Here is a 25,430-nt window from a genome sequence, read left to right as displayed (position 1 = left end):
AGCACTAAAAAACCAAACTTTTATAACAGCTAAACCAAACGTTTCCAATGTAAATTTCCACCTTTATATAGTGTAAAAAGACATCCTGAAGCCTGGGCAGTCATTAATTTGATTGTCCAATATTTCCCTTATGAGATAATGCCTCTCATAGCAAATGTGTACAGCGCGAGCTGAAAATGCTTTTACAGCACTAAAAAACCAAACTTTTATAACAGCTAAACCAAACGTTTCCAATGTAAATTTCCACCTTTATATAGTGTAGAAAGGCATCCTGAAGCCTGGAAAGTCATTAATTTGATTGTCCAGTATTTCCTTCATGAGATATTGCAACACTTAGAAAAAGTGTACAGCGCCAGCAGACAATGAATTTTCAGCACTAAAAAAAACGAAACTTCATTAACAGCTAAACTAAACGTTTCCAATGTAAATTTCCACCTTTATATAGTGTAAAAAGACATCCTGAAGCCTGGGCAGTCATTAATTTGATTGTCCAATATTTCCCTTATGAGATAATGCCTCTCATTGCAAATGTGTACAGCGCGAGCTGAAAATGCCTTTACAGCACGAAAAAAACAAACTTTTATAACAGCTAAACCAAACGTTTCCAATGTAAATTTCCACCTTTATAGAGTGTAAAAAGGCATCCTGAAGCCTGGGAAGTCATTAATTTGATTGTCCAGTATTTCCCTTATGAGATAATGCCTCACATAGCAAATGTGTACAGTGCGAGCTGAAAATGCATTTTAAGCACTAAAAAACCAAACTTTTATAACAGCTAAACCAAACGTTTCCAATATAAATTTCCACCTTTATATAGTGTAAAAAGACATCCTGAAGCCTGGGCAGTCATTAATTTGATTGTCCAATATTTCCCTTATGAGATAATGCCTCTCATAGCAAATGTGTACAGCGCGAGCTGAAAATGTATTTACAGCACTAAAAAAACAAACTTTTATAACAGCTAAACCAAACGTTTCCAATGTAAATTTCCACCTTTATATAGTGTAGAAAGGCATCCTGAAGCCTGGAAAGTCATAAATTTGATTGTCCAGTATTTCCTTCATGAGATATTGCAACACTTAGAAAAAGTGTACAGCGCCAGCAGACAATGAATTTTCAGCACTAAAAAACGAAACTTCATTAACAGCTAAACTAAACGTTTCCAATGTAAATTTCCACCCTTATATAGTGTAAAAAGACATCCTGAAGCCTGGGCAGTCATTAATTTGATTGTCCAATATTTCCCTTATGAGATAATGCCTCTCATAGCAAATGTGTACAGCGCGAGCTGAAAATGCATTTACAGCACTAAAAAACCAAACTTTTATAACAGCTAAACCAAACGTTTCCAATGTACATTTCCACCTTTATATAGTGTAGAAAGGCATCCTGAAGCCTGGAAAGTCATTAATTTGATTGTCCAGTATTTCCTTCATGAGATATTGCAACACTTAGAAAAAGTGTACAGCGCCAGCAGACAATGAATTTTCAGCACTAAAAAAACGAACCTTCATTAACAGCTAAACTAAAAGTTTCCAATGTAAATTTCCACCTTTATATTGTGTAAAAAGACATCCTGAAGCCTAGGCAGCCATTAATTTGATTGTCCAATATTTCCCTTATGAGATAATGCCTCTCATAGCAAATGTGTACAGCGCGAGCTGAAAATGCATTTACAGCAATAAAAAACCAAACTTTTATAACAACTAAACCAAACGTTTCCAATGTAAATTTCCACCTTTATATAGTGTAAAAAGACATCCTGAAGCCTGGGCTGTCATTAATTTGATTGTCCAATATTTCCCTTATGAGATAATGCCTCTCATAGCAAATGTGTACAGCGCGAGCTGAAAATGCATTTACAGCACTAAAAAAACCAAACTTTTATAACAGCTAAACCAAACGTTTCCAATGTAAATTTCCACCTTTATATAGTGTAGAAAGGCATCCTGAAGCCTGGAAAGTCATTAATTTGATTGTCCAGTATTTCCTTCATGAGATATTGCAACACTTAGAAAAAGTGTACAGCGCCAGCAGACAATGAATTTTCAGCACTAAAAAAAACGAAACTTCATTAACAGCTAAACTAAACGTTTCCAATGTAAATTTCCACCTTTATATAGTGTAAAAAGACATCCTGAAGCCTGGGCAGTCATTAATTTGATTGTCCAATATTTCCCTTATGAGATAATGCCTCTCATTGCAAATGTGTACAGCGCGAGCTGAAAATGCATTTACAGCACGAAAAAAACAAACTTTTATAACAGCTAAACCAAACGTTTCCAATGTAAATTTCCACCTTTATAGAGTGTAAAAAGGCATCCTGAAGCCTGGGCAGTCATTAATTTGATTGTCCAGTATTTCCCTTATGAGATAATGCCTCACATAGCAAATGTGTACAGCGCGAGCTGAAAATGCATTTACAGCACTAAAAAAACAAACTTTTATAACAGCTAAACCAAACGTTTCAAATGTAAATTTCCACCTTTATATAGTGTAGAAAGGCATCCTGAAGCCTGGAAAGTCATTAATTTGATTGTCCAGTATTTCCTTCATGAGATATTGCAACACTTAGAAAGAGTGTACAGCGCCAGCAGACAATGAATTTTCAGCACTAAAAAAACGAAACTTCATTAACAGCTAAACCAAACGTTTCCAATGTAAATTTCCACATTTATAGAGTGTAAAAAGGCATCCTGAAGCCTGGGAAGTCATTAATTTGATTGTCCAGTATTTCCCTTATGAGATAATGCCTCTCATAGCAAATGTGTACAGCGCGAGCTGAAAATGCATTTACAGCACTAAAAAACCAAACTTTTATAACAGCTAAACCAAACGTTTCCAATGTAAATTTCCACCTTTATAGAGTGTAAAAAGGCATCCTGAAGCCTGGGAAGTCATTAATTTGATTGTCCAGTATTTCCCTTATGAGATAATGCCTCACATAGCAAATGTGTACAGTGCGAGCTGAAAATGCATTTTAAGCACTAAAAAACCAAACCTTTATAACAGCTAAACCAAACGTTTCCAATGTAAATTTCCACCTTTATATAGTGTAAAAAGACATCCTGAGGCCTGGAAAGTCATTAATTTGATTGTCCAGTATTTCCTTCATGAGATATTGCAACACTTAGAAAAAGTGTTACAGCGCCAGCAGACAATGAATTTTCAGCACTAAAAAAACGAAACTTCATTAACAGCTAAACTAAACGTTTCCAATGTATATTTCCACCTTTATATAGTGTAAAAAGACATCCTGAAGCCTGGGCAGTCATTAATTTGATTGTCCAATATTTCCCTTTTGAGATAATGCCTCTCATAGCAAATGTGTACAGCGCGAGCTGAAAATGCATTTACAGCACTAAAAAACCAAACTTTTATAACAGCTAAACCAAACGTTTCCAATGTACATTTCCACCTTTATATAGTGTAGAAAGGCATCCTGAAGCCTGGAAAGTCATTAATTTGATTGTCCAGTATTTCCTTCATGAGATATTGCAACACTTAGAAAAAGTGTACAGCGCCAGCAGACAATGAATTTTCAGCACTAAAAAAACGAAACTTCATTAACAGCTAAACTAAACGTTTCCAATGTAAATTTCCACCCTTATATGGTGTAAAAAGACATCCTGAAGCCTGGGCAGTCATTAATTTGATTGTCCAATATTTCCCTTATGAGATAATGCCTCTCATAGCAAATGTGTACAGCGCGAGCTGAAAATGCATTTACAGCACTAAAAAAACAAACTTTTCTAACAGCTAAACCAAACGTTTCCAATGTAAATTTCCACCTTTATATAGTGTAGAAAGGCATCCTGAAGCCTGGAAAGTCATTAATTTGATTGTCCAGTATTTCCTTCATGAGATATTGCAACACTTGGAAAAAGTGTACAGCGCCAGCAGACAATGAATTTTCAGCACTAAAAAAACGAAACTTCATTAACAGCTAAACTAAACGTTTCCAATGTAAATTTCCACCCTTATATAGTGTAAAAAAAACATCCTGAAGCCTGGGCAGTCATTAATTTGATTGTCCAATATTTCCCTTATGAGATAATGCCTCTCATAGCAAATGTGTACAGCGCGAGCTGAAAATGCATTTACAGCACTAAAAAAACCAAACATTTATAACAGCTAAACCAAACGTTTCCAATGTAAATTTCCACCTTTATATAGTGTAAAAAGACATCCTGAAGCCTGGGCAGTCATTAATTTGATTGTCCAATATTTCCCTTATGAGATAATGCCTCTCATAGCAAATGTGTACAGCGGGAGCTGAAAATGCATTTACAGCACTAAAAAAACAAACTTTTATAACAGCTAAACCAAACGTTTCCAATGTAAATTTCCACCTTTATATAGTGTAGAAAGGCATCCTGAAGCCTGGAAAGTCATTAATTTGATTGTCCAGTATTTCCTTCATGAGATATTGCAACACTTAGAAAAAGTGTACAGCGCCAGCAGACAATGAATTTTCAGCACTAAAAAAAACGAAACTTCATTAACAGCTAAACTAAACGTTTCCAATGTAAATTTCCACCTTTATATAGTGTAAAAAGACATCCTGATGCCTGGGCAGTCATTAATTTGATTGTCCAATATTTCCCTTATGAGATAATGCCTCTCATAGCAAATGTGTACAGCGCGAGCTGAAAATGCATTTACAGCACTAAAAAACCAAACTTTTATAACAGCTAAACCAAAACTGGGTTTAGCTAGTCAGTCAAACACTCTTTATAGTGTAGCAACGTTAGTAACGCTAAATTCTTACCTAGTTTATGAGACGAGTGCTGTACTTGACTATTTTTTGTAATTTATTATTATTATTTTTTTTTAATGCTTTATAGAGCAAATTGCACCTATGACAGTTGTTATTACCACAGAAGCCATCTCAAATGGTTGCAAACTCTGAGGGTGACTTTGAACCGGAAGTCCCGCCTCAATCGTCATCTGATTGACAGCGGAATCCTGGAGCCAGAGAAGAGAAAAGAATCAGACACGAAGTTGAAGAAGCGAAAAAAAATAAACATCGAATCTTAAAGTTCTCGCAACGAGGGTGACTGTTGGGGTCTGGAGAAGTGACCGGGAGATGGGGAGCCCCGTATTTTGGTCTTGGTAAGAGGGTAACTCACTTGATGTTGACGAGGGAACCTATGCCGCTATGCTATATACCGACGTGAGAAAACTACGGCCTGGGGGCCACATGCGGCCCGTTAAACGTTTTAATCCGGCCCGCCGAATTTGAAAAAAAAAAAAATAAACCTTGTTAATGTTTTATTTTCAAAATAGTGTGGTTTTTCAAAGACAAGCTTTTGTTCACTTTCATTTAAAATTAAATGTATTTTTTTTCTCAGATGAGATGAGGTTACCAAAACACTCCATCCATCTGCTCCTGGTCCAGCCCCTCTGTCAAATTTTAGAACCCATTGTGGCCCGCCAATAAAAAAGTTTTCCCACCCCTGCTATATACTATAAACTATGTTAATGTCGTCAGGCCATTATAGAGTATTTCTTCTGACATTTTGAAGGAGAAATAATACTCAACGTTTTATTTTTTTATGATGTTTGAGGCATTCTGACTGAAATACAGTTAAATTGAGGTTACCAGTAGTCATTTCCATTACCTGTAAATGTAAATTAGAATGTAACTTACTACAGTGAACCCTCGGTTATCGCGGTTAATGGGGACCGAGACCACCCGCGAAAACTGAAAATCCGCGAAGTAGCGGCGCACCTTCAAAAATGCTTAAAAATAAAAAAGTGCGAAGTAGCGGCGCACCTTCAAAAATGCTTAAAAAAAAAAAGTGCGAAGTAGCGGCGCACCTTCAAAAATGCTTAAAAAAATAAATAAATAAAATAATATATATATATATATATATATATATATATATATATATATATATATATATACGGGTAGAGAGAGAGAGGGTGAAATTCCTGTTATAACAAAAAAAAAAAATTATTAAAACATTTTTTTATTCCCCAGCCATTATTTTTGTATTTATTCAATTACTTCTTTTTGTATTTATTTAATTACTTCGACTTTTACCTGCTGGTACGCCGTCCGGTGTGCCCTGGCATTCTTCATTTATTTATTCATTTATTCATTCATAACTGACAGCCTCGCGCTCCGCTCATGCCCGGGCGGAAGGTGTTCCTCTTGGGCTTAACAACCACGCACGCCGGCCGGTCTCCTCCGGAGCTCTCGCACGGTCCCGAACGGAGCGAAATGTCGCCCCGCTAGTGCCCGGGCGGAAGTTGTTCCTCTTCGGCTTAACTGCCACGCACGCTGGCCGGAGCTCTGGTACGGTCCGAACCGCGCGAAACGTCGCCCCAAATCGTGCCCGGGGGAACGTGCTCTTCTTTGTCCACTCTCCTCTTCGCCCACGTTCTTCTTCGGCGCACGCCGGCCGTCTAACCACTCCAGCGCCCCGTCGTGCCGCTCGGCGAAACTACAATGCCCCCGAATATTTTTTAGACCCGCGAAGCACTGAACCCGCGAAAGGTGAACCGCGAAGTAGCGAGGGTTCACTGTATTGCAACCAGATACCTATAAAATGTCATTTCATTTGCACTGTTTTGATCGCCACTGTTTTGCTCATTGAACAACAAATGAAAAGATGAATCATACACAGTGTTTGTAAAGATAATTGTCAATGTTTTATTAAATGAAATTCCAATGTAAAATTGTGTAATATTGTGTTATATAATGGGTCTACAACATACATTTCTCACAGACAAGTAGAGCTTTTTCTCATGAAATGTGTTGAAAAAAAACTAACATTTGAACATTGTTTTGCGTTACAACATCCGTGTTTACTGGTCATAAATTATTAACTTAAGTTTAATATACACTACACGAGCTGGGTAGCCACCACGCCTCAACCACCATAACAAGTTCGCTAACCCTTTAAGTCGAACGAGGTAGCTAACATATCGGGTTCAATTTGTACCAAAAATATGCTGTTGTGCCTTGTGTCTCTGTATATGTCGTCATGACGTGTCATTTGACAAAGCCTTGTGTCGATGTTAGTTGTCGATGTAACAGTCTATGTTAGATGTCAATGTATGTCTATGTTAGATCTCAATGTGTCGATGTTAGATGTCAATCTATGTGTCTATATTAGATGTGTTTATGTTAGATGTCGATGTAAATGTTTGTTAGATGTCGATGTGTGTAAGATGTCTATGTAAAGGTTGGTTAGATGTCGATGTCTATGTAAATGTTTATGATGGATGTCGATGTGTCTGTTAGATGTCCGTGTTTGTTAGATGTGATTGTAATGGTTTATGTTATAGACGTCAATGTAAGTGTCAATGTTAGATGCCCATGCATGTTTGTTAGATGTCGATATATGTGTCATTGTTACATTTCAACGTAAATGTTGTTCGTGCAAGTTTCCAGTCCTCCAGCCACGTGACATCATGCGCGTCAAAGTGATAACTCGTACATTTCACGGAGGGAAAAAAAACAGACACCATTGGTAGTTTTGACCGGGAAAAAAAAATCATTTATTTTTTTCGAACACCTCATGTCTCTTTCAGCGTAAGAATAAACATGACACGACCAAAATAAAATATACCAACACAGGCAAATATTTAAGGAGCACTCAAGAGATACACTTCAGCTCATTTAATCCCACCTATTTTTACTAACGCAAGCCCTTCAATTCTAGCGCCCACAGAATAGTGTGCTATAATGCTATAAAAATATGGAGCCTTTACCTGACAGCGTTTGAATATAACTGAATTCCCATTGCTCACGAAAAACTGAGAAACTAAGAACAAACATTTCAAGCACAAGCTTGACTTGACTTCAACAGTTCTATTTTTCTTTTGTGACAGCTCAGACATCAAAATAATGCTTTCCTTCTATAAAATAAAAACAGCATGACAAAAGGTGCTGAAATAAACTATATACGGAAGTGCGTGAGTGACAGTGTGTGCATGTGTTTTTGCAACGCATGTGTACACCCCGCCATACAAATTACACAATTCGTTGGGTATGTGGTATACACTTAAAAACAATTGCCTTGGAGCAAGTGAACACAACACGTCTCACACTGTATACATGCTGTAGAAGGGCTGGGCGATATGACCTCAAATCAATATCGCGAGAAATCGAGCAATTTTACCTCGATAACGATAAATGCACGATAAATTCCCACGTGGACTAAAATCAAAATAAATGCAGGAATTGCATATTGACTGTTTTTTTTATTGACCAACTGGTACACTTTACTTTCAATGAAAAATAAAAGTACAAAAATCATTTGTATGAACATTCCAAATAGCTTGCAGGGTTCGCGGTTAACTTTAAAAACTGCTTGCCCATAGGGCAAGTGCCACTAAAATTTGCCTTGCCCGAGTGGCCAAATTACTTGCCCGACTTGGGCAAGTGACAATTTTTTTTCTCTAAGAATAAAATGTTTATGGTTGTAAAATGTGCGCCACAAATGTAAATAAACATATAATCTGATAAGCATAAATTAATCTTGTTTTCATCGTCAACCATGAAACCCTACTCACAAGAGCAAATGTATCATCCTGTGCAGTTATTGAAAATGTTAATTGTAGTTTTAATAATTAACAAATCTGCATGTTAAATTGGGAAAATGATATTACAGCAATCCAGATGATCAATTTTAAGTACAGGAGAGCGTATTAATTGAGGAATCACATGAGTAAATTATGAGTGTGGCAAATTTGTGTATTCCTTTAAGACCAGTGCCTGTGGTGCTGCCTCCATAAGTTTCATAGCATAAACAGAACACAGTCACTGACACTATGTCAGGTCACATCATGGAGCTAATGAATTAACAGCCAATAATCAAATATTACTCCCTTCCTTACTCACAACTGAATTGTCTACTTAAAAATATTCGAGCTATTTTAGTCATGTCAGAGGAATCCGAAATTTTCGGCCAAAATATCGTAGGTTTTTGTTGTGTTTTTCAAACTTCAAATGAGGATGCTACGACAGCGAGTTCCAATACTGCGGGATTTATTGACGTCCACTTTAACTCGACATTCACTGAACTAACTGATCCCCGTAGCGCCCGCCCATTGCCCCCGATAAGGCCAATGGACCATACCAAAACATAAGGGGTTGTCTGGGTTAAACCATCACCATACAGTGCACACAAACAGATCACACCACCGTTTTCGTCAAAATTAAAGATATTTGGCTGCTTTAAAAAATGCTTGCCCGGTCGGGCAAGTTGCCCATAATTTTACCTTGCCCGTGGCCAAATTTCACTTGCCCCGGGCAATCGGGAAGCGGTTAACCGCGAACCCTGAGCTTGCTTTGCATGACTTGAACAATGTCACAAAGAAAAAGGGTACCTCTTGCGAAATCTTTTTCTGCAAATAGATTGCGCCAAGATGCTCTCATGATGTAAATAATGGCAAATAAAAAAACGCTAAATAAAATGAAAGAAAATGTCAATGCAAGCCAAATAAACAAGTGGGTATTATCGGGGAAAATGTGCCGTCTCGAGTACTCTGCTGCGCAGTCGCCACTTGTCATCTATGTAATGCACAGTTAGGCTCAATCAGGGATCCATGTTGCGACCCGACCACAAGTCGGATGTAGATGCAAAATGCTTGACATGTCTAAGCTCCCGGCCCGATGTAGTCCATATCGGGAAATACGGCTTTCATGAAGCGTTTAAATCCTGTGCGCGCCACGTAACTAGAGGAGCTTTATCTTTAGCTATGTGCTAGGCTATCGCGTCCACCTCTGAGACGTTCTCTCGTATGGTGTCGCCTCCGTTCATGGGCTGTTGTCACTTGTCGAACCTTGCTTCTCACTTTGAACTTTCAGCACAGCATGGTTGTGTTGTGGGTGGTGAGAAAGCTTCTGGATTTGAATCGCCAGCAACGAGAGCGACAGACGGGTGGAGTCACATGACTAGAGGCGCTGTAGCGGTCTTAAAGGGGCATGAACATTGCAGCAGACAAAAGGCTTTTCTTTTTTTATTCATCGAATTTACCGACATGGGCAAAATTATTTCGGTCATTGTAATAAATTTCGGTAACGGTAAATTTTCGGTTTATCGCCCAGCCCTATGCTGTAGCATGGCTTTTTTTGCCGTGGGTGTCAAATATTTTACTTTGTTTTCAGAGTGCTTACAGACCTCTTGGTTTTGCCTCAAAATAATTGTCTGCAAAGCAGTCTGTGCCATCCGCATCATTGATGTGCAGGAGTAGCTTGTTGGTAATAAATAGCTGCAAGAAGTCCGCTGTTTGCCGCAGCATCCAGTGGTCCAGCGCTCGCAGTGAAAGTCTTGTCTGGCAGCCCGAACCATCCCCAAACATTTCGAGATGCACGCCCACTAAATTCCAGAAATATAAACATGGACAAACTTGACATTCTTCCAGATTCTGTCTCTTTGCATTGTTTTGAAGTTACTCCTGCAACTTTTCCACTTCTTCGATCCTCCCCATTGTCTGAAAAAGAAGTGTATATTTTGATTTGAAATAATGACCTCAACATACCAATACATTTGTTTATCATCTGAACTGGATTATTTTGAAACAACATTTGGGTTGGACATCTGGGATTTGTTGTTGTGTATATTCAGAGTAATCCTTTTCTTGTATATAGCAAAAGCAATAGTCGCTGGCCTTGAAAATGGGTACAAGACTTGACCAAATTAAGATGCCATAAGGTCTAATTTGCCCCTTCTCTACCACAACTGATTTAGAGGCCATTAGTAACAGATTTGAGAAGACCACTTTTAAAGATATGAAGCCAGAGCTCGGCACCGGACCCATTTTAATTATTTATTATAATTTTAATGTATTATTGAGCAAATGACACAATATGTCAGTAGTGATTACCACAGAAGTCATGTCAAAATAGTGCAAATTCTGAGGTCGACTTCAAATCAGACAGGCGGAGACGAGCGCCAGAGAAGAGATGAGAATCAGAAGAGATGTTGAAGAAGCTAATAACAAAAAAAACAAAAAAACACATCAAATCTCCATGTAGTAGCAACGGGGATGGCTCATGGGGTCAGGAGAAGTGAGCGGGAGATGGGGAGTATGAGGTGCCGTTGGGGACAAAAGTCAGGAATCGCTTCACACTTCTGAAATGCACTCTTACACACCAGTGAAATTGTTGTTGCTCATGCATACTTATGAAACGCTATCATACATACGAGTGAAACGCTCTCATACACACTAGTGAAATAGTTGTTGCTCATACACTCGTCAAATGCGCTCATACACATAGGTGAAACATTCTCATACACACCAGTGAAAGGCGCTCAGGCACAATTGTGAAATTATTGTTATTCATAAATACAACTGAAACATGCTCATGCCCATACACGAGTGAAATGCTTTCATACAAACACCCACACTGTTGAAAATGCTGTCATGAACACAAGATCGCTTACAAATACTAAAATGTAAAAATTAATCATTTATTTAGCAGGGATGCATGGTGGGCGACTTGTTAGCACGATGGTCTCACAATGCAGAGGTCGCGGGATTGATTCCGGCTTTCCTGTTTGGAGTTTGCATGTTTCCCACACGCCTGCGTGGGTTCTCCGGTTTCCTCCCACATTCCAAACACATGCATGGCAGGTTGTTTGGACACCCTAAATTGGTGTGAGTGTGAGCGCGGATGGTTGTTTGTCTTTGTGTGACCTGCGATTGGCTGGCAACCAGTTTAGGGTGTACCCCACCTACTGCCCCAAGATAGCTGGGATAGGCTCCAGCACCCCCCGCAACCCTTGTAAGGAGAAGCCGTACAGATAATGGATGGTGGGATGGCATTCATAATGGACGGCCGCCACGGTGGGCGACTTGTGAGCACGATGGTCTCACAATGCAGAGGTTGTGGGATCGATTCCGGCTCCGGCCTTCCTGTGTAGAGTTTGCATGTTCTCCCAAGCCTGCGTAGTTTTCTCTGAGTTCGCCAGTTTCCTCGCTCATTGCAAAAACATGCATCCATTTACTCTGATGCCAATGTTTTCTGTACCTTATGGCAGATTTTTCTCTTTGCCGAAGACTATTAGCACTTGTAGAGCGAGGACCTGTGCCACAGTCGTCAACTGCACCCTAAAATCTGATCATTTTGTATTTTAGACATTACACACTACACAGTTAAAGATGGTCCAAAAAAGAAAAATGGATTAATGTATTTCAACTTACATAATACTCTTTAAAGAGCTGACCAGCTCATTCCCAGAGGTACGTATTGGGGCGTATTGGTCGTCTTTACAGAAGACTCCAGGAGGTAACTCAGGTTTGACCTTCAGCCACAACAGAGTGTTGGGTGTGAGTGCTTCCAAGTCGTTGAGGTCGGAAGATGTCCTTGTGATAGGCCTGCTGTTTATAACTGCTTCAGCCTCACCAAGCAAGGTATATTGACTTTCTTCACCCGAAATTTGTTCTTTTACAGTGACATTCAGGATTTTTCTCACAGACCAAATAAGTCGCTCACAGCTTCCTCCGTGGTGGGAACCTGCTGGGGGATTGCTATGCCACTGAATACCTTTTTGCAGCAAGTGTTTCTCGATTTACTTAGTGTTCCATTCTTTGATTGATTTCTTCATTTCACTGTCAGCTGATCTAAAGTTGGTTCCGTTATCAGAATACATCTCTCTCACTTGTCCTCTTCTGACAAGAAATCTTCGGATTGCGTTGAGACAAGCATCTGTGTCACGTGAAGATGCAATTTCCAGATGTACGGCTCGTACAGCGAGACATGTAAAAATCACGCCGTATCTCTTTACTTGTCCTCTAACCCTACTTACTTAGAATGGACCAAAATAATCAACGCCAATTCTCTTGAAAGGCGGATCGTCAGGTAGCACTCTTCTGATGACTCTAGCAGCTCGAGGTATCCAAAACTGTTGATGCAGATTAGCCATCATGTGGTTCCTTCCAGCGTGAGCTGTAATCTCATGAATGTATCTCAGGACTAGCTTTGTGTTATGTGAATCCTTGGCAAGATGGCTTGCTGTTTTGCTGTTTCAGGCATGGCTGCGTGGCTCAACTGTCCACCAACCCTCATGACACCATCTTGAAGTACTATATTGAACTTGTAAAGTGGGCTACTTTTCTTCACCCTTTTTTGTTTTTCAAATATGGCTAAATCTTTTTTGAAACTTCGCCTTTGACAGTATTTCACAAGTTCTCTTTCTGCTTTATCCAAGTCGTCGCAGGTCAAATACTTTCCTTTGACAGTTCTCTTGAATAAATTCATCTTGCCTTCTTCACCTAATGTGATTAACTCCTTTCTATTTTCCTTTACTCTGTCAGTAAGTCTTTCAGCTTTAGAAACCAGGCTACGGCCTGCTTCAATGCTGTCCAAGACGAATAATGGTTCATCCACTGGCCCAGAGAATCTTTGGGCTACAGTGACTGAATTACATGCACTTGAGTCACTCATTTGACCTCCAGGTCATTAATTGGTAATTTGAAGTGGTTTTTGTGTTTAACTAAATTCCTGGACACTGCCTGATTTTTTTCAGAGCTGTACAACCACTAGAAAGGGTGGTTCCCACAATGTGAGTTTTGCTCAGGTGGCCCAACAATGTCACAAAAACAAGTAGGGGTGTGTGTGTGTGTTTGTATAAGCTACATGTTGGGGACCAACATCGGACAGCACACCCACTGTAGGGGACCAAAATTTTTGTGGGGACCAAAAATCTGGGCCCCACAAAAAAGAGCATTGAATTCAGTGATAAGAAGCTCAGGGGGAGGTCCTGTCAAAGTTTCAGGGCTTCCCAGGAAGGTCACAAAAACAAGACGAGTGTGCTAGAAATGTGTGTGCGGAAAAATTACTCAGGATCGCTGTCTAGTGGTCGGTCCCGGTACTGCACTTACGCACACTTCACACACTCGGCTGGTCTGCGCATGTGCAGGACAGTCTGCTTTATGTCAGGCAGCCACCCTCCCCTCCCCCACAGCCCAACCCGAAAAATTGAGATGTTAGTTAAGTATTTATTCCTATTATTGAGTGAGATTACATATTTTTACTTGGCAGCTGGCACAACAGCTAAGCTTGGAGCACAGTTATTGCAAAATAAAATAAATAAACAGTAACAACAATAACGATTGTTAATATTGTTATACTTTATAGCGTAACCTATTTATACTAATTTTCTGTATGCAATTTCAAGTGCAACTAATATAGTTGTGCATATAGATAGCCACCAAACTCCATACATTAGATAAAAATAAGAGCCACGATGTTAACCAATTAACAGTTCAAGAAAAAAGCAGACATCCAAGAACTTGCTTTGTTACTTTTGCGTGGCCAGAACTACAAACCCCAAAGCAGAGCAAACCCAAAACATCAGAGAAAGTACAATACTTTTGTCAAGGAGTGGTGCTGCTGCTTTGCGATCGCTGCCACCATAGAGAACGCGCTCCCACATTCGTGCACACGCACACATGCCACACACCTGTTTTCCACGTCCTGTCAGTCCACTCCGTCGGTCCGCATTTATTTCGTTGGTCAGCCATCACGGTTGGGTGCGCACTAGATCGCTGTTAAACCATCTTCTACGCCACAGTCCTCGTGTTCAACAAACATTTCTCCCGAATTCGCCTACCATGCACAACTCTCCACTTTCAAACCGAGCGCCGCTGTTACTTCCGGGTTTTTAGCGCCAAGCACTTGACGCTAGCGTGTGACGTCATGGCGAAATACTAGGTTTTAAAATAAAAATTTTCTTTTTTTTGTACAGTCTAAGTGCATGGGGTTATGATAGATCGAATGAGTATACCTTTATGTACTCACTAACATTTATGTTGATCATAAAATGTTGTTTTGATGAAGAAAACTGTTATTTTTTAGAATCAATTGGCTTAGGGCACTTGGGCAAACTACGGCCCGGGGGCCACTTGTGGCCCGTTAAACGTTTCAATCCAGCCCCCCAAACTTGAAAAAAATTAAATGAATAAGCCTTGTTAATGGTTTATTTTCTAAATACTGTGGTTTTTCAAAGACATATATATTGTTGTAATGCTTTTGTTCACTTTCGTTTAAAATTAAATGTATTTTAGGACTCATTGTGCCCCCCCCCTCCCAATCAAAAAGTTTGCCCATCCCTGGCATAGTGGATGGGCCGAGGAGTTTAAAAGGCACACATCATGCATTTTTCAGTCAGTTTTAGCCAGGGCTTGGTATGGGGAAGACCAGCTGGTTTACATGTAATCATTAAATTTTCCCAAGTTTTATTTAAGTTAATTGGACAAAACAAAAAAAACGCAATATTCTTCTGCCAGAGAGTATGTAATATTCTTCTGCCATTTTATTGTAGAGGGCCATTTTGAGCCCCTAACAATATTATTCAACCAAGAGATCATGAGTCGTCGCCCACTTACTTTCTGAAGTCAGCTGGGATGTCACGGCTGTGACCCTCGTGAGGATAAAGTGGTTCAGATGGAAAAGTAGGACTAAGGGCTTTTTCTCAGGTTTCCATGCGCAAATCCATGTATATTAGGTTAATTGGAGACTCTAAATTCTCTACTCATCAAATGACATTCGTGACCCTGATGGATAGATAAAATAGATTATTAATCTGCCATGGGAAGTCCAAGGTGTCTGGTAGAAAGAAATGCATTCATACACTCATTACACAGTCAACCAAGCAAAGACACAAAGCCTAGGGCAGGGGCGGGCAAACTTTTTGATTGGAGGACCACAATGGGTTCTAAAATATGACAGAGGGGCCGGACCAGGAGCAGATGGATGGAGTGTTTTGGAAACCTCACCTCATCTGAGAAAAAAAATACATTTAATTTGAAATGAAAGTGAATAAAAGCATTCCAACAATAATATTTGTCTTTGAAAACCACAGTGTTTAGAAAATAAAACATTAACAAGGTTTATTCATTAAATTTTTTTCAAGTTCGGCGGCCCGGATTAAAACTTAACGGGCCGCATGTGGCCCCCGGGCCGTAGTTTGCCCTCGCCTGGCCTAGGGCATAAACACATACATGTAATATCCAATCCGTTTATTCTCACAAGGATAGCGTGCTGGAGCCTACCCAGCTGTCAACGGACAGTAGGCGGGGCACACCCTGAAGTGGTTGCCAGCCAATCGCAGGGCACGCAAAGACGAACAACCATCTGCGCTCAAACTCACTCACAAATGCAACCTCCACACAGGAAAGCTGGGTCCCGGGATCGAACCCTGCACCTTGGGACTGCGAGCCGGATGTCCTAACCAGTCTTAACTCATTAAATACCAGCCATTTTCACTGGAGCAACCCGCTCAATCCCAGCGTTTTCCTGGGTTTTGACTAATATTGCAAGGCCCACAGAATATTGTATTCTAATGCTATATAGACATGGAGCACACCCGAAGAAAGATGAGACTCTCTTCTTTCAACAGAAAAAAATGTTTGTTCCTATCTTTTTCCATTCTTGAGCAATCGGCATTTGAAAATAGCTAAATTTCATGAAAACTCCAATCCCTGGGGAAAAAACTGAGAAAATGAGCTTTTTGTAAACTGATGCATTTTGACCATAATTTGAACTTTGACACTATTATTTATGGCTTTTATGACACCTCTAACATCTAAATAATGCATGCCTTCTATAAAATAACAAAAAAAAGCACAAAAAATGTTTTTGATAAAATAAATTTATTTGCACATAACACTAAACGACTGAACTGTTGAACTATGTACAAAAATGAAATACATCAGTGTCATACATACTTTTTTTTTGTGTGATACAAAATAAAACAGTTGCCTTGATGCAAGGGCACACAACATAGTTCACACCACATTCTTGTTTCACTCCGTTTGCCTTTGCGCAAACAGACCCGACACTTTCGTTGTGGTCTGGCTTTGCTGGTCCGTGGAAAATAGGCGAGCTTGTGTTTGTCCACTGGGGTTTGTGTGAAAATAATTGTCTGGGAAGTGATTGCTGGCATCCGCGATGTGCTGCAGAAGCTCATCCGTGAGAAACAGCTCCAGGAAATCAGCTGGCTCCTCAGACTCCAAATGGGCAGCGGCATTCAGTGGTCCAGGGGTTGCTGTAAAGTCGATTTTCCTCGGTTGCCATCCAGTGTGACGCCATCCGGAACCACTGCTTCCTGATGCACAACCTGTAAATTACAGAAATATAAACAATTGGAAATATATATTTATTGCTGCATTTTATTGCTGGCGTGTGAAGTTTCATATTATAATTTACCTTTCTTTACACCAACAAGACGAGGAGGAACTTTCTTGCCGCGGGATGCACAATCTGTGAATTTTAGAAAGTATGCATGATTACCACACCATTCAGTATTGTTGTTTCCTCGTCGGGGAGGAGATGCGCTCGCGCGTAACTGCACATTTACGCGACATTTTCTGCCCGCAAGATGCATGATATGTACAATAAAAGCATGAGGGCTAAAACCACATGTTCAATGGTAACTTGCGAGCGTTTACTTCCTCGTCGGCGAGGACTTACGCTCGCGTGTAATTGTGCAATAGGCGCCCGGACGAGAAAGTCAGCGAGCAAGCTTGCGTCTAACTGCACATTTACGCGACATTTTCTGCCCGCAAGATGCATGATATGTACAATAAAAGCATGAGGGCTAAAACCACATGTTTAATGGTAACTTGCGAGCGTTTACTTCCTCGTCGGCGAGGACTTACGCTCGCGTGTAATTGTGCAATAGAGGCGGCCGGACGAGGAAGTCAGCGAGCAAGCTCGCGTCTAACTGCACATTTACGCGACATTTTCTGCCCGCAAGATGCATGATATGTACAATAAAAGCATGAGGGGTAAAACCACATGTTCAATGGTAACTTGCGAGCGCTTACCTCCTCGTTCGGGGGGATCTGGTGAGGACTCTCAGCTGCTTTGGCTATTGTCCGAAGGCAGGCGATGCAGGCCGCAAGGCACGCGCACCCTCTTTAGACGCCGTTTTGTTGTGACGACGACGAAGCGTCATCCTCTCAACCAAAGCGTCTCCATCGCCTTGATGCTTTTAGGAAGCTTTTTTTTACAAAAAAGCATTCCTCGATCGTCATTTGCTTGGAGGATTTCATTGCTAACGCTACTAATGCGACTGCTGCTAGTGCTGCCGATGCTGCTGCTACCCACGCTGCTCTCCACACTTATAAGTCTACCCCAGGATCCCGCCGCCCCATTTGTACCTCTGGCGCAGATTCAAGGCGGATCTTTTGCACCTCTGCCCCCTGCTGGGTGATTTTTACATGATTCACAATGCGGACAAGGCTGATTCTCAGTCAGAGGTTGCATCAGACCCTTATGTACACTATGACGTAAAAAAGACAGGAAACGTACTTATACGTCTTTGGTAGAGGGCGCCATTGCATTAAAAGACGTCTTTGTATGTCTAAGGGAGTAAATGAGTTGAACAAAGTACAGGGTCCTTCACCTGACTACAGATGATCTTCTGGGGACTTTATTTGGTTTTAATCACTTTTGGGGTCTGTATCTATGCACACTCCCTGGTTTTGCTACCTTCCCGGGTACCACATACACACTGCTTAGTTTCTCTGCCTTCGTGGGTACCACATACATATTGCTTGGTTTCTCTGCCTTCCTGGGTACGACATACACACTGCCTGGTTTTGCTACCTTCCTGGGTACCAGTCACACAAACGTCAGACGACTCAGCACATACCGACTGTCTCAGCACTACACACTTTCACTCCAAGGCAGTGCTGTGAACCAACTTACTGACAAGAGGTAGTATTTAGAATTTTAAAAAGTGCTTGAAAGGTTTTGTTCATGTAAAACCAACAGATTATGACATTATTATTATTATTTAAATCAGTATTAAACAGCATCAGCATAGGTTAAAGATATTATACAGACTATATACGATAAAAAAATACTAAACCACCCTTGCTTTTCCGTCATTTCTTGTATAAGTTAACACACAGATGTATAACATTTGTTTATACAAATATAACGATTAAAAAGTAGCTGATTAGAGTTTTAATTTTGTATTCATTAATCTGTAATAAAAATGGACATATTTTGGTTAATAAAATTAACAAGAAATAAAAGTAAAGGGTGTTCTAATACTTTTTTCAAGATTGTCCTAACATACATTTAATGTTTACAGTATATGTCTTCGGAAGAAGCGCAGCATTAGATTTTTTTTTTTGTTCTCTCTCTTTGACTTCTGAATTTGAATTTCTGTCACAGATGTGCTTGAATTCTATTTTGGATGATTTGTGTTAAACTGCACAAATATTTGAAGAGCCATAGAATTCAAGAATCACACCAGTGCTGCTACTCCTCCGAACGGGTGAACGCCCTTGATTAACAACCTGCGTTGAGGTGGCTTTTGAGATTCGTGGTGTGGGAGAAAAATCTCTGAAGGCATTCTTAGACTTCAAGAGAGGGTCCACAATTTTCAAAGATTCACTTCCGTCTGAATCAGAGGCCTCACTTGTATCCGGAATATATTCATCTCCACTGTCATCTGAGTTGGAGTAATAATGCTTATCCATTCCAAAGTCAGCCTGTTTTTTTAATCTAAAAAACAACAACAACAACGAAATATAAAGGATAGAAGGCAGGAGACCAATAAAATATATGCAATTTGCTTGTAAGATTCCCTGAAATCTATATGGGTTGTTTACCTGTATACTTTTGGTCCTCCTGAGCCTTGGGATAGTAATATGGTCTGGGTCTGAGGCACAAAGTTCAGGGGCAGGATTTGACAATGATTCGTCAGAATCTGTGTCGTTATTCCAAGGAAGATTCAGCCCATATTTTTTGTCCAAGGGAGGAGACTGGGTTGCATCAGAGTCCAAGAGAAAATTGAGAACCCATTAAATACTTAATCCCCAGAGGAATCTGCACAGAAAAAGGTCTTAATTCTATTTGAAAAAAAAAAAAAACTAAAATATTGATGAATGATATTATGACAAAATAATGTAATAACAAAATTAGAATGATTTTAGGAAATTATTTGCAAAACCAAAACATTGTGGTACGATAATAATGCATATAATTATTCTACGCAGCTATATTTAACAAAAACACTTAATTGACCGTAACAAAAAGCTCCCGGGAGGAAAACTACATTAAATGTTTTTTTAACAGGGCAGTGAAAATATTGGAAAATAAAAAAAATAATGAATAAAATAATTTGAAAAAAGAATTCAATGTGTATCGATGGACCCATATGAAATACTTATATCGCTATGTACTTATCAGCCATATCGCCCAGCCCAATATGTAACTGCAACTTCAAAACCTCGGGCCATAACAGGATTGTAACATGGGATGCATATCTTCATTCCTAAATTTGTAGATCCCGAGGAGGCTGCTCAATGGTCCTGGTAATGTAAACCTCAACCAATTCGGTCACAGCCAATGTTCTCCATCCTTGTTAAGAAGTTTTGAAATGATTTAATAGATATACTATTGCAAACTATACCAGAATTTTATACATTTTAAACTTTTGATCACAATTTTACCTATTTTCTAAAAATCTGAAGAATCCACATGCCAAATCACCTGCTGTGGACACATAGGTTCTGTTCTGACAGATAATTCAGTTACAGGTTGTGTACTTAAAGCCAATAAGAGGGCAATGCAGCAGTCGACAGCCTGACGAAAGCTTAAGTCTCCCAATGAGAGAACTGTAGTGGCTGGTAGGTTCTTAGATTGTAACATAGTAAAGACATACACTACGCATAACTGTATATCATATGATGATGAGGGAAAATATTATTAGCTACGATTTATGTCCAGATATATTAGAAAACTTGTCCAACCAGCACAGGTCTATCTAACTGTAATTTTAACATCTCAAGACACGACAGGATGACCACATGATACGCATACCTCCTTTTCAGAGTCTGTCAAACCTTGAGAAGGCTGCTTCGATGTTCTGGTGGCATCAACCTCAGCCGATTCAGTCATTGTCGGTTGTCCTCCATCCTAATGAACAAGTTGAATATTAATTTAATGAATTAAAAAAAAGAAAATGGATCAGAATTTTACACATTTTAACGAACAAGTTCACGAATGAAACAAAACCAATTACTTTAGCGCATGACAATTAATCTTCAGTAGAGATATGTTGTGACTGATATTTCAGTCACAGGTTGTCTTTTGAACGCCACCAGGGCCGCAATGGAGCACAGGACAGCCAAAAGTCTTCTTGTCGGACAGCTGTAGTGGCTGGTAGGTTCTAAGATTATAACATAGTAAAGGCACATACAACTCCTAACTGTATTTCATATGATAATGAAGGAAAAGATGATTAGCTATGATTTATGTCAACAATAAAAATGGCTCTACGGGGTCCCCACGAACGCAAACCTGACAGTTGGGTGTCAGATGGCCAACATACCTGACTCGCAATTCAACTCAACTGGACCCCACAACACAAGAAAAAGCTGAGTGAGCCTCAAACCAGACATACACATTCACTGACAAATATCCTGTGACACCAGATATATTAGAAGTCTTGTCTAATCAGCACACGTCTATCTAACTGCAATTTTAACATCTCGAGACACGACAGGATGAGCACACGATACGCATACCTCCATTTCTGAGTCTGTAAAGCCTGGAGGAGGCTGCTTCGATGTTTTAGTAGCATCATAAATTTATTGAATTAATTATATTTGAGGTTGGATTAGATTTTTACACATTTTAAGCCTTAGCCACCCAAAACAAAACATAAGCTCATGAATGAAATAAAACTAATTAATTTCGCCCATGCCAATTAATCTTCTGTAGACACGTGTTGTGACCAGTGTTGTTTTTGGCAGGCATTTTAGATTTTGTCCAAGTCATTTGGACAAAGTGCTGATTTGTTTACATCACATTTAGTCATCCCAATTCGTTATAGTTTTAGTCCAGTTTTAGTCAACGAAAACTAAAAAAAGGGTTTTAGTCCAGTTTTAATCGACGGAAACGCAAAAAAAGTTTTACCCTAGTTTTCGTCAATTTATTCACAAAGGTTTTAGTCCAAGCGGCACGGTGGCCCAACTGGTTAGCATGATGGCCTCACAATATTGAGGTCGTAGGTACGATTCTGGCTCCGGCCTTCCTGCGTGGGTTTCCTCTGGGTAATCCGGTTTCCTCCCATATTCTTAAAACATGCATGGCAAGTTGCTTGGACACTCTAATTGCCCCGAGGCATGAGTGTGAGCGTGGATGGTTGTTCGTCTATGCATGTCCTGCGATTGGCTGGACACCAATTCAGGGTGTACCTCGCCTACTGCCGAAGACAGCTGGGATAGGCTCCAACACCCCCCGCGACCCTAGTGAGGAGAAGCGGTACAGATAACGGATGGATGGATGGATGGATGGGTTTAAGTCCATTTGAGTTAAAACAAGGCATTCAAGGTTTCCACCCAATAACAAAGACTTTTGGATGGACTACTAAGGATTCTTCATTACAAACAGAAAAAAGTGGCAACAGTGGAATCAATACTCACTGCTCCAAAATAAGCAGAGAAGCAAAACATTTTGTTGGGCAACTGTTGTGGCTTTATTTCACTAAAAGCAACATAAAATAATTTATGAACCACATGCTAACAATTTTGTCTAGTCAACGAAAAAAATTCATGTACATCACGTCATGTTTTCGTCATAAAAGAACCTCGTATAGCTTGTCATCGTCATTAAAAAAGGGGCGTTAACGAAGTATTTTCGTCATAGTCATCAGTGACGAAAACAACATTGGTTGTGACTGATATTTCAGTCCCAGGTTGTCTCCTGAACACCACCAATTGGGCAAGGGCGCGCAGGAAAGCCTGGGGTCTTCTATTTTTACAGTATAGAAAGGCTAAATATCAAATTGAAACAGTGTTTTATATCATGAATATACAGGGTTGGTGCTGGTTCTGGTAGGGAAACCACAACATAAAGATGTCCTTAATTAGTCCCACAATGGGGATATTTGCAATATGGCATATGATGGCCTAACAGGGCCACCGCCCAGAAAGGAGTAACGCAGAACTTTGTAATACTGTCACTCCCTGACCAGTTCGTTGTTCCTGCAGAGCCAAACTTTGACTCAGACCCACAAATTTGAATTACAGATAGTGGACAATGGAGAACTCCCCCAGTCAGTCAGCATGTTCAACTTCCATAGAAACCTCACATACATTTATTAGATTGCCAAACTAATTGGAAACTACATCACCAGAACACCACAAGTGGGCTCTGTTATTGTACTTAAAGATGCATCTTACAAACCTGTGTTCTCCAAGGCCAGCTGGTCCATAGTCTTAAGTTATTTCTTCGCCAACATCAATGTCTCGGAGCGCAAACAGACAGAGGTGTGGTCTGTCCTCTGTTGTCATCTTCTTCATTTTACAGTTGGGGTGCATGTGGTCATCATTAACCAGTCTTCCCAGACTGCCATCTTCTTGAGCTGCATCAACACTTAAAATAGATTAAAAAAAAAAAACAATTATTCAATCAATGTCAGAAATTAATCTTTGAGACAATCTTGTGTACACAAAACATAAAAATAGGAAATCCACAATTTTTAAATCTAAATCAAATCATACAAGAAATTTCTATTGGAATCAGACCCTATTAACAGCTTGTCTTTGAGACTTCATGATCTATATTTTCATTTGTACAGATTCAACGCATGAATAAAAGTAATTATACATTTTTGCTTAGAGAATGATTTTTCCCCTAACACTTATGGGATGAGTATGTGTTTATTTTTTTAAATAAAAACAAAAATAAGATAACATCTCAATCTTTGCCTCACCTCCAAGTTTTTTCTTGCCGGCGGAAGTCAAACAAAAAGACAGTGCCTCTTCCATCCATCTTCCTGCGTTGAGATTCATCAGAATCTATCAATTTTCCTCTGTACTCCATAATAAAGAATAAAGTCGTCTTTCCTGAAAGGGGCCTTGGTAAATACTCCTCGACCTAGTTAACAGGGAAATCAAGTTAGCTTCGTCATATTTTTAAGCACACAAATAAGGAGTCATCATATTCATTTGGGCCACTATACTAATGTAGGGTGGTTTGAAACATTGCTTCTTGTGAGGGATAGAGCAGAGCCCTTCTTTATGATTTTAAAGGAACAGACCAGCCAAAATTCATTTTCCAGCATTGCATTAGCCAGTATGTATTAGGACTGAAAGTACAAATGTCAATTGCACCTGGTTACGTAAAAAAAAAACTTTAAGATTATTTAGTTTCAAAACAATGACATACACTGTACACAGTCATATTGGATCGCGTCACGTGATCTCTGTGACGTATTACGTGCTTTACACTAGACTATCAATATCGGACTTGTTCACCGGTCTATTGTGGTATAAAAATGCCGGAGGGCGTCATCAAGTACAGCCTTAATTTAGATAGAACTCCTACCATCAGGTTTCACACTCACTGAAATAACTTGAAACTGACAAAAGTGGCAAAAGAAAAGGTCAAGACACTCTTAATGTAAAATAACCACTTAAAAAACGATGTCAGCTTGGTTATCAGAAAACAATAATATATCTTAGCAAAAGCGTTAACATCATACCTTTAAATTAGTTTATATACTTCGCTTCTAACTCTGCAGTCTTGTCCAGACCCTTGACTGCATGTTCAATAGTATCCTGCTTTGGGGACTTCCTGCATCTCAGGGAAGGCATTGTTTATTCTATAAAGAAAAAAGACAGTATTGTGTTGAGAATTATTAATACTATGGGCTAAATGGAGTTTTAACAATATCAGTGTAAGAAAAATAAATTATAAATTAAAAAAATATCAATTCCTCCATCCCAATTAACGATTTCAACCATAATAGTTTATATTGAAGTTTAAACAACAGACACAGACAGATTTATGCAGTGTGACTACAAAAATCTTACCAAAATTGCATTCACAGTAACCTTTGCTTTAAGAATCATGTAATTAACCAGTGAACATCGTGTCTTACACAAAAATTAATGACAGAAATTATCATGGTACTTGCATTCTGTTGTTCTATAACAAAAGTGCAAGCTGTTAGCTCCGCAAAGCTAACGCAACAAGCTAGCGTCCCTCGTGCTCACATTCAATGCAAACCTGACCACCGGATGACAATACGCGTCGGTTTAGTTCTTTAAATGAGTAAAAGCACCATGACGTTTTATAATTATTCAATGCTTAACTGGAGCTCGTCAATTATGTCAATGTAGGAGCACATGTTTGCTAGGCCAGTGTTGTAGGCCCACATCCATGGTGCTACTTTGTGTAGTGTTTTCCACACAACTATCTCTAACTATGAACAAATGCACTCGACGCATGTTTTGAAAAAAACCCAACGAAAAACACTTACCTCTCCGTTTCAACAGCAGTTCGAACTTCGAAGTGGTGATATTCTCCAGCGTTAAGCACCTGCTCGAACTGCGAATAGGTAAAATTCAACAGCGTCTTTTTTCTGTCTTAATAAGGACGCGATGAGAGGAGGAGCGCTTGCCTTTTCGTCAGCACGCCCCGCGCGGGTGGTGCT

At 39.6% G+C, this 25,430-nt stretch overlaps 1 long non-coding RNA gene across 1 annotated transcript; it reads right to left on the bottom strand.

Moving 5' to 3' along the window:
- Nucleotides 1-23,217: 23,217 nt before the first annotated feature.
- LOC148315631 (uncharacterized) lies at nt 23,218-25,430 on the bottom strand. Its single transcript, XR_015840742.1, has 4 exons — nt 25,257-25,430; nt 24,477-24,596; nt 23,706-23,869; nt 23,218-23,365 (listed from the first exon to the last, which is right to left on the bottom strand). It is a non-coding gene; the product is annotated as an uncharacterized LOC148315631 (long non-coding RNA).

The sequence above is a fragment of the Idiotropiscis lumnitzeri genome, unplaced genomic scaffold, assembly GCF_059441095.1.
Source record: "Idiotropiscis lumnitzeri isolate Australia: NSW breed Sydney's pygmy pipehorse unplaced genomic scaffold, RoL_Ilum_1.0 HiC_scaffold_73, whole genome shotgun sequence".
NCBI lineage: Eukaryota > Metazoa > Chordata > Actinopteri > Syngnathiformes > Syngnathidae > Idiotropiscis > Idiotropiscis lumnitzeri.
The sequence above is the reverse complement of the archived record's forward strand: the minus strand, read 5'-3'. Positions and strand labels throughout refer to the sequence as shown.